Source organism: Moschus berezovskii, chromosome 9 (genome assembly GCF_049115385.1).
Source record: "Moschus berezovskii isolate FMDL1 chromosome 9, NW_MosBer_1.0, whole genome shotgun sequence".
Lineage (NCBI taxonomy): Eukaryota > Metazoa > Chordata > Mammalia > Artiodactyla > Moschidae > Moschus > Moschus berezovskii.
In genome coordinates this window covers 2,611,675-2,620,183 of record NC_142468.1, presented here as the reverse complement: position 1 = coordinate 2,620,183, position 8,509 = coordinate 2,611,675, and the positions used below count along the sequence as shown (strand labels likewise).

The window sequence follows — 8,509 nt, the reverse complement described above, 5'->3', positions numbered from 1 at the left end:
CACCAGCGCCACCTTCTTTAATAGACAGGTGAGGGATATTTGGAGCATTTTATCCTGCCCTCTTTGCATCTCCTGAATTTTCACTTTACTTCATCGACCATCTGGCCTAGCTCCCTGTGAGAGGAAGGGTCCCTCTGATCATTTATTCTCCATCCTCAGGCCCCCATCAACCTTCCCAGCCTGCTGCTTCCGCTGAGGAAGCACTCTGTGAATGTGTGTAGATGATCCCGGCAGGTGTAACCGCAGTTTTCCTTGAATCCGTGATGCCGCAGTGGAAATGGCACCCGTTTGCCTCCATCACACCTGGACTCAAATCCCTGCTCTCCTGGGCACTAACCGAGCTGGACTGCGATCGCTATTCATCCATCTAACTTCATATCACATCCATTTCCTCATCACTGACAATAAACAGAAGAACTAACGCTCTTAAGACCGAGGCTGGTCATGTAGAGTCTTCCTCCTGCAGGTGATACGCTCACTCAGAACACCGGGGAATGGACAGCTAATCCAGGTGCTGCTCAGAAGAGGGACCCAGGGGGATGGTCCCACCAAGGACCTACGATTAGCCCCGAGCTGTGGGGGTGAAGAACTAACTCTTTTGTTTGCAAAAGTGACTGGGAATTGAGTGGGAAAGATGAGAGAGAGAATGAGAAGGGAAGGGAATGAACCTGGAGAGGTGAGGAGTGAGGGACTTGGAAGAAGAGAAAGGGTCTGTTTAGCAGCATGGCGGGGTGAGAACGGGCACAGGCGGAGCCTTCCTGTTGGAAACGGGCAAATAAACGCAGAGGGAGGCGCATTCGCTTCCCTCCTCCCCTGCTCTGCGATCTCCGCCTCCCTCCATCTGTGCTCCCTGCATCTCTCTGAAGTCCTCAGTGACGCCTTCCCCTTACAAACGCCTTGTGTCAGAATGAGTCGTTAATGATACGGGGTGGGGGGCCCACACCTGAGCAACGTGACCGGTAACTCAGAGGAGCTTGAAGTCAGGGGAGAAGAGGAGCACCGTGCCAGCCACCATTTCCGCTCCCCAGAGCGTGGAAGAGATTGGAGGAAGTCTGGTGGGCTGTGACCACACACAGAGTGGCACTGGATTCCATTTCACTTGAATCTCAAAGGGCAGGGAGTCTCTGCTGACACCTGGGATGCGAGGTGATGGTAACACACAGGGGTGTCTAATCACCAAGAATAGCTCAGAACCTTGGAAGTCTACGCGGCATGGGCATAGCGATCAGAACCGGAGGCAGGCCTTACGCCAGCGTGATAAGAACAGGTGAATATCAGAGCTCCCAGAGGAGCCAAAATTGCAAAAACGCAATTAAATACGTAAAAACTCAACATATGTAAAAGCTGGCACATTTTAGGTCATTGAGTGCATGTTGAGTCACTCCAGTCATATCCGACTCACTGTGACCCCATGGACTGTAGCCCGCCAGGCTCCTCTGTCCATGGGATTCTCCAGGCAAGAATACTGGAGTGGGTTGCCATGCCCTCCTCCAGGGGATCTTCCTTATCCAGGGATCCAGCCCACATCTCTAACGTTTCCTGTACTGGCAGGCAGGTTCTTGGGAAGAATGGTGGCGTTCCTCCTCTCTACTTTAGGAGGGAAAGGGTTAACCAGGTCAGACAGTTTGGAGGGCGATGGAGAGGGGGAAGTAGAAAGGCGTTTGGAAAGGGCTCAGAGGCCTGCCGCCCCCAATCGCCGTGAGCCCAGGTGTGTTCAGAGGCAGAGAGAGGGAAAAGGAGGGAGCAGGGCAGGGCCATGTGGGAAGGACATGTTCTCCTGGTCCACGGCAAGGAGTCACGAAGGACCTTCTAAGAAGAGATGAGCGTCACATCAGGTCTCCAGCACGAAACAGAGAAAACGATGCTGGGGTTGTATGCTCTACCTGTGAAGTTAGTGTCAACAGCTTCAAGTATCTTATGGCTGTGAGATTTATTTAGGAAAAACAATTCAAAATGGTTAAAGCCAAAAGAAGGATTCATCGGCTCCCATGAATGGAAAAATCTAAGTGCGAGGTTTCCAGGCACAGCAGGATTAAGAGACTCAAACAGCGTCCCCCATCTCAGCTTCGCTGCGCTCCATGTTGGCTTCACGCTCTGGCTCCACGCGGGGACGAGATCACTGCTAACGACGCAGTCTGTGGAGAAGGAAATGGCAACCACTGCAATATTCTTGTCTGGGAGACCCCGTGGACAGAGGAGCCTGACGGGCCACAATCCATGGGGTGGCAGACAGTCAGACATGACCGAGGGACTGAGCACACACACCCTCCGTCCGTGTCTTCAGAGTCCAGCCCTTAGCCAGTCCTTGTGCCGAGGGAACTAAACACATCGGCCGACTTCGCCTGCATCTGGCCCATGACGTCACGTCTTCCTCCCTTCCCCCTTGCCTACGCTGTCCCCGCCACACTGGCCTCCTTGTTGCCCCTCAGACCCTCAGACCGCTCAGTCTCAGGGCCTTTGCACCTGCTTCTCCCCAGAAGTCTATGGTGCCCCTCCCCCACCTCCTTCAGCTCTTTGCTGAGATGTCACCTTCCCAGTTAGGGCCCTGAGATTTCACACTGGAGAAGGCAATGGCACCCCACTCCAGTACTCTTGCCTGGAAAATCCCATGGATGGAGGAGCCTGGTGGGCTGCAGTCCATGGGGTCGCTAAGAGTTGGACACGACTGAGCAACTTCACTTTCACTTTTCACTTTTATGCATTGGAGAAGGAAATGGCAACCCAGTGTTCTTGCCTGGAGAATCCCAGGGATGGGGGAGCCTGGTGGGCTGCCATCTATGGGGTTGCACAGAGTCGGACACGACTGAAGTGACAAGCAGCAGCAGCAGCAGATTTCAAACTGATTGAACTCACCCTGATACTCCACCTGCACGCACACATGCCCTGTCCCTGTGTCCTGCCTTATTTATGCTAGGGTATGTTTCCACGTCAGCCCGTCACCACATCAATCAGTGAAAATGTTACATGTCAGTTTTCCCCCATCCGCCCCAGTGGAAAGCGAACTCCATGCAACCATGGGTTTCTGGGAGGCTTCCCTGGTGACTCAGATGGTAAAGAACCTGCCTGCAATGCAGCAGACCCCGGTTCGATCCCTGGGGTGGGAGGAGCCCTGGAGAAGGGAACGGCTACTCACCGCAGTATTGTTGCCTGGAGAATCCCATGGGCAGAGGAGCCTGGCGGGATACAATTCAGGGGGTCGCAGAGAGTCCGACACGACTGAGCGACTAACACACATGGGTTTTTAAAAGATATGCTCTTCTGTATTTGCACTGTGCAGGGTCTTTGCTGCTGGGCCTGGCGTTCTCTACCTGCAGGAGCGGGGACTACTCTCTGGTTGTGGTGGCAGGCCTCTCACTGTGGGGGCTTCTCTTGTTGCAGAGCAGAGGCTTTAGAGGGCAGCGGTGGCGCAGGGCTTAGTTGCTCCGTGGCGTGTGCAATCTTCCCAGACCAGGGGTCAAACCTGTGTCCCCTGAATTAGCAGGTGTGTTCTTAACTACTGGACCACCGGGGAAGTCCAAAACTGTGCATTTTCTCCTTCCTGCTCATGGGTGTAGTCTCAGGCCCAGAATAATGGTTAGCACAGAGCGAGTTCTCAGTCCGTTGTTGAATGAGTGAGGAACAAGCTCAGAGGCTCTCGATCTGGGACGGGACTGAATGGTAGGGGGCACGTTCGGCAGGAGGGTGACTGGCAGCTTGGCCTCCAGAACAGCAGACGTCGGGTCTCCCTCCCAGCCCACAACACGCACGCACGTACGCACGCATGCACGCATACATGCACGCACACGCACGCACACATGCACGCACGCGCAGACATGCACGCACACACACATACACGCGCACACATGCACGCACGCACACGCACGCACGTACACACGCACGCATACATGCACGCACACACACGCACACATGCGCGCGCGCACACACATGCACGCGCACACACATACACGCGCACACATGCACGCACGCACGCGCACGCACGCGCACGCATACATGCACGCACGCGCACGCATACATGCACGCGCACACACGCACACATGCACGCACACACACATACACGCACACATGCACGCGCACACACATACACGCACACATGCACGCGCACACACACACTCGCCATCCCTCTGGCGTCCACTCAGCCTCAGCTGGGGCTTCCCGCAGCAGTTCTCCCGTTGATGCAGCCCTTCTGGACGCAGAGCCCGGCTACTCCCCTTTCCATACGGGAAACTAGCCGTGGAGCCAGGGGCAGAGAGCAGGGCCCTCAGAGGGCAGGGGACAGGGCAGGCTCAGTCCTACTCAGTCAAACCCCACCCCTCCCCTGCACCGCCTCCCCTTTGTGTCTTTTTACATGAAAGTCAATAGAGGCCGGGCCTCCAGGATATTATCAGAGCCCGGACCGCGACCTCTAACATTATAATCCACGGGGCTGCGGGGAGCATCAGTACATCCTGGATAAATTAATTCAGTGTAAGAAAGCGGTTTGAAGCCGGGCACATCGCTCAGCTTCTGAAGCTTAAGCCCTGTTTAGATTACTTGATTAAAGTGGGTCCAAAGCTTTGGCGATCAATCTATTTTGCTTAAGAGCAGTGTGGCTACAGAAGCAGATTTAATTGCATCTGTGGTGCCTTGCTTTGTGGGTAGCTCTTTAGAATATAATGAGATATCACCAAGCCAAAAATCAGAGCTGAGAGGGACCAGGGAGGGACACTCCGCCGAGTCACCGCCCTGAGAATGCAGGGGGGCACGTACTTGCAGGACGTGACCGTAAATAACCCCCGAAAATGAGAAGCTGGGAAAAATGACAATGATAATCACCGCTTATAAAATCTTGGTGCAGGAGACACAAGAGAAAAGCTTGGTCATCTGGCTCTTTTGAGGATGGTTTCCTGGATTGCGACTGGGGATTCCACTAGGTCTCAATAATGGGATGTTTTTACGATTACCGGCTGACACTTAATCGAGTCATTGTGGTTAATGAGGAGGTTGGCCTAACCCTCCCCAAAGAGGAATGGCACGTAAGACATGCCTGCTACGTGCTAGCTAGTGCTCGGAAGAGTTTAATGTTTTTAATTCCTTTAGTAGCTAAACACTGCTACAAAATGAATGCAACTGTGCCCCTTTGATCCCAGGTGGCGCTAGTGGTAAAGAACCGACCTGATGATGCAGCAGACTTGAAAGACTCAGGTTCCATCCCTGGGACAGGAAGATCCCCTGGAGAAGGAAATGGCAATTGACTCCTGTCTTCTTGCCTGGAGAATCCCATGGACAGAGGAGTCCATGGGGTCGCAAAGAGTCAGACACGACTGAGTGATTTAGCACAGCACAGTCCCCAGTTTAGAGGGATGGACTGGTTGGCAGTGAGGTGAAGGCAGAATCTGAACCTGGTTTGTGTGATTCTCAGAGCCACTGAGGTGCCTGTACTGGTGTCCACTGGGCCACTCACCAGCTGTGCCAATGTGTGCCAAGTCATTTAATCCACCTGGGCCATGGTGCTTTCACCTATAAAACAAGAGGGATCCTAAGGTCCCTTCTGACTCAAAATCTTTGAGTCTAGAATAATTCTGGCTGGGGAGTCAGGAAACCCAGGTACTAATCTTTGCACCTTCACGAACTAGTCACGTGATGGGGGCAGGGCTAGTCATTTCCCTGCTTTATTGAGTTTACCCGTTTACAGCAAAGGGTAATAACTTGGTGACAACAAGACGTCAGGTGATGGAGGCATCTGACACCATTGATTCTACATAAGTGAATTTGTTTAAAATATTTAAATCAGGTGCCCAAAAGCTATGTCTTCCAAGGAGCAGGAGACTGAGCAGTCACAGATTATCACCCCAGGACGTGAGCCGCACCAGAGTCCATAGATTGGGGCGAGAAGAGCCATCAGCTGACCAACAGTTGTGGTTTTCTCCCTCCTCAGTGCTCTCTCTCCTACTGGATTCTTGGGAGATTCACACCTCAGTCCGGGTTTTACTGAACCAAACTTGGGCCCACTCAGCCTTGCACAGTAAAACCAACCTACTGACCCTAGGCTATGGTCAAGGAAAGCACAGCATTTCTTGCGGGTGACAATCAAGGAATCCAGGCAGTGAGGGCTCAAAGGACCTGAACTCGATAATTTTCAGGGAAAGGCTTGTGAAGACAGGGTGAGGAAGGAGGTTTGTGGGATTCATGATCGGCTCATGGACATTCTTCTGAATCTGGTGGTGAGGTAGTCGAGAGTCCGGATCATCAACCTTCTGGTTCCAACTGGTCTGGGGTCTATGTGCTGTCACCATGCTGTTAACAACTTCCACCTGGTGGAGCTTTCCATATCTGCCAAACAGCTCATAGGGCATGGCCAAGAATTTATCTGTAGCCCTTGAGGAGGAACCAAAGGTCCTTGACTTTGTTTAATGGCTGAACTATTATTATTTTGTCTTGCTTGACTCTTTTCCTTTCCTCCTACTTTTTCTCACTTCTCTGAATAAATGTATTCTTTGGAACTTGGGGAAGGCCTAGGAGGCTAATGTTTTTCTACAGACAGGAGGCAGGTAGAGGGTATTTGGGGGTTGGTGGCTCCTGCCCTGTGAGGTCCCAGCACACTTACATGGGGAGCCCTTGCCTTTCCAAACCATGTCTGGTTAACGGCCTTGGGGGTCCGGTCTGGGGGAGGACAAGGGGAGAAAGACTTACGTGGGCAGCAGGAGAGAGGCAGTCCACCCCCAGAATCTTCCAGAGGCGATGTGGACTCCACATGCATCCTAGTCGCAGCTTGAGGCTGCTAATAGAGAGTGGGGGCTCCAGGAGGCCTCCATCTTTGCGGTTTTTCTGTAAGGTATTTTTATTTATGTTACAACACGATACAGTACCACACACCCGTGAATCAGACCCAGAATAGAGGCTGCAGATCTCATCCACCTTGCAAAGAGCAGACAGCTGAGAAGAGTGGGCTTTGGAAGGGCTTGGTGGATGGCACAACCTCCCGGAAGCGGGAAAGGGGGACCAACGGCATTTGCTTTTTGACTTTTAGGGTAGGGATTGGGGGGAAGTCAACAGCTCCTCAGACCACATTTACTCCCATTCAGAATTTCAAGAACCCTAGTTCTGGCCACCAGATACTTGAATCCTCTTTCAAGGTCTGGGAAACTCACCATCTTTTCGAGTCTTGGTGGATGATATGGGTGCTTCTCACTCTAATAGCTAAATTACCAGACCCTTGCTTTCAGCCTCTCTTGCAGCTAGGACCTGGGCTCATGCCATGGGCTCCCCCAGTCACCCATACTTAACCAGATTTTGAGTAAATGGTTAGCTAAATCAGGAGGCAGGAACCATAGAAGATGCTGGAGAATGGGGTTACTGGGTATGTCAGACCTCGGCCAGGGGCTACAGTTGGTATCCTGTGTTAGCAGTTTTGCTGGTGCCGACTGTTGCGTCTGGTGTTGGCCAGCGGTGGAAGGGCGTCCTGCAGACCAACTCTGCAGCATAGTTCAGGCATCGCGCCTGCTGCGTGGCCTTCTCCTGGTTCTCCAGCAATTCTGTGAGCTCTCCTTCAGCGCATCCTTGGTTGGCATTCCTATGGCGTCCTCTTAGCTCTGGAAGATGGAGAGTGGGAATCAGAAGGCTGAGGCTTAGTCTTGGCTTCCCTGGGCCTTGGTGAGATGGTGCAGTGGGGCCCTGTACCCTGAGTCCCTTCCAGCCCCACCATGTGGTGAGAGGCCAGGAAAACGTGAAGAACAAAGGTGACATCCCCAGGTGTGACACGTGCAGGATGCTTGGGCAGACCTGAGCAGTCAACTCCTGCCTCCACAACCTGCTGTCTGTGTTCTTTGGCAGAGTTACTTGTTTACCTGAAGCCCCAGTTTCCTGCTGTTTATAATGGAACTAATACCAGTGCCTACCACCTAGAGTTAGTTCAGTTCAGTCGCTCAGTCGTGTCCGACTCTCCGCGAACCCATGAATCACAGCACACCAGGCCTCCCTGTCCATCACCAACTCCCGGAGTTCACTCAAACTCATGTCCATCGAGTCGGTGATGCCATCCAGCCATCTCATTCTCTGTCGTCCCCGTCTCCTCCCGCCCCCAATCCCTCCCAGCATCAGAGTTTTTTCCAGTGAGTCAACTCGTCACATGAGGTGGCCAAAGTATTGGAGTTTCAGCCTCAGCATCAGTCCTTCCAATGAGCACCCAAGATTGATGTCCTTTAGAATAGACTGGTTGGATCTCCTTGCAGTCTGAGGGACTCTCAAGAGTCGTCTCCAGCACCACAGTTCAAGAGCATCAATTCTTCAGTGATCAGCTTTCTTCACAGTCCAACTCTCACATCCATACATGACCACGGGAAAAACCATAGCCTTGACTAGACGGACCTTGGTTGGCAAAGTAATGTCTCTGCTTTTTAATATGCTATCTAGGTTGGTCATAACTTTCCTTCCAAGGAGCAAGCATCTTTTAATTTCCTGGCTGCAATCAGCATCTGCAGTGATTTTGGAGCCCCAAAAAATAAAGTCTGACATTGTTTCCACTGTTTCCCCA

General features: G+C 52.5%; 1 long non-coding RNA gene across 1 annotated transcript; it reads right to left on the bottom strand.

The window, feature by feature from the left end:
• Positions 1 to 5,396: 5,396 nt before the first annotated feature.
• LOC148776391 (uncharacterized) lies at positions 5,397 to 7,497 on the bottom strand. Its single transcript, XR_016038349.1, has 3 exons — positions 7,348 to 7,497; positions 6,670 to 6,804; positions 5,397 to 5,496 (listed from the first exon to the last, which is right to left on the bottom strand). It is a non-coding gene; the product is annotated as an uncharacterized LOC148776391 (long non-coding RNA).
• Positions 7,498 to 8,509: the final 1,012 nt, after the last annotated feature.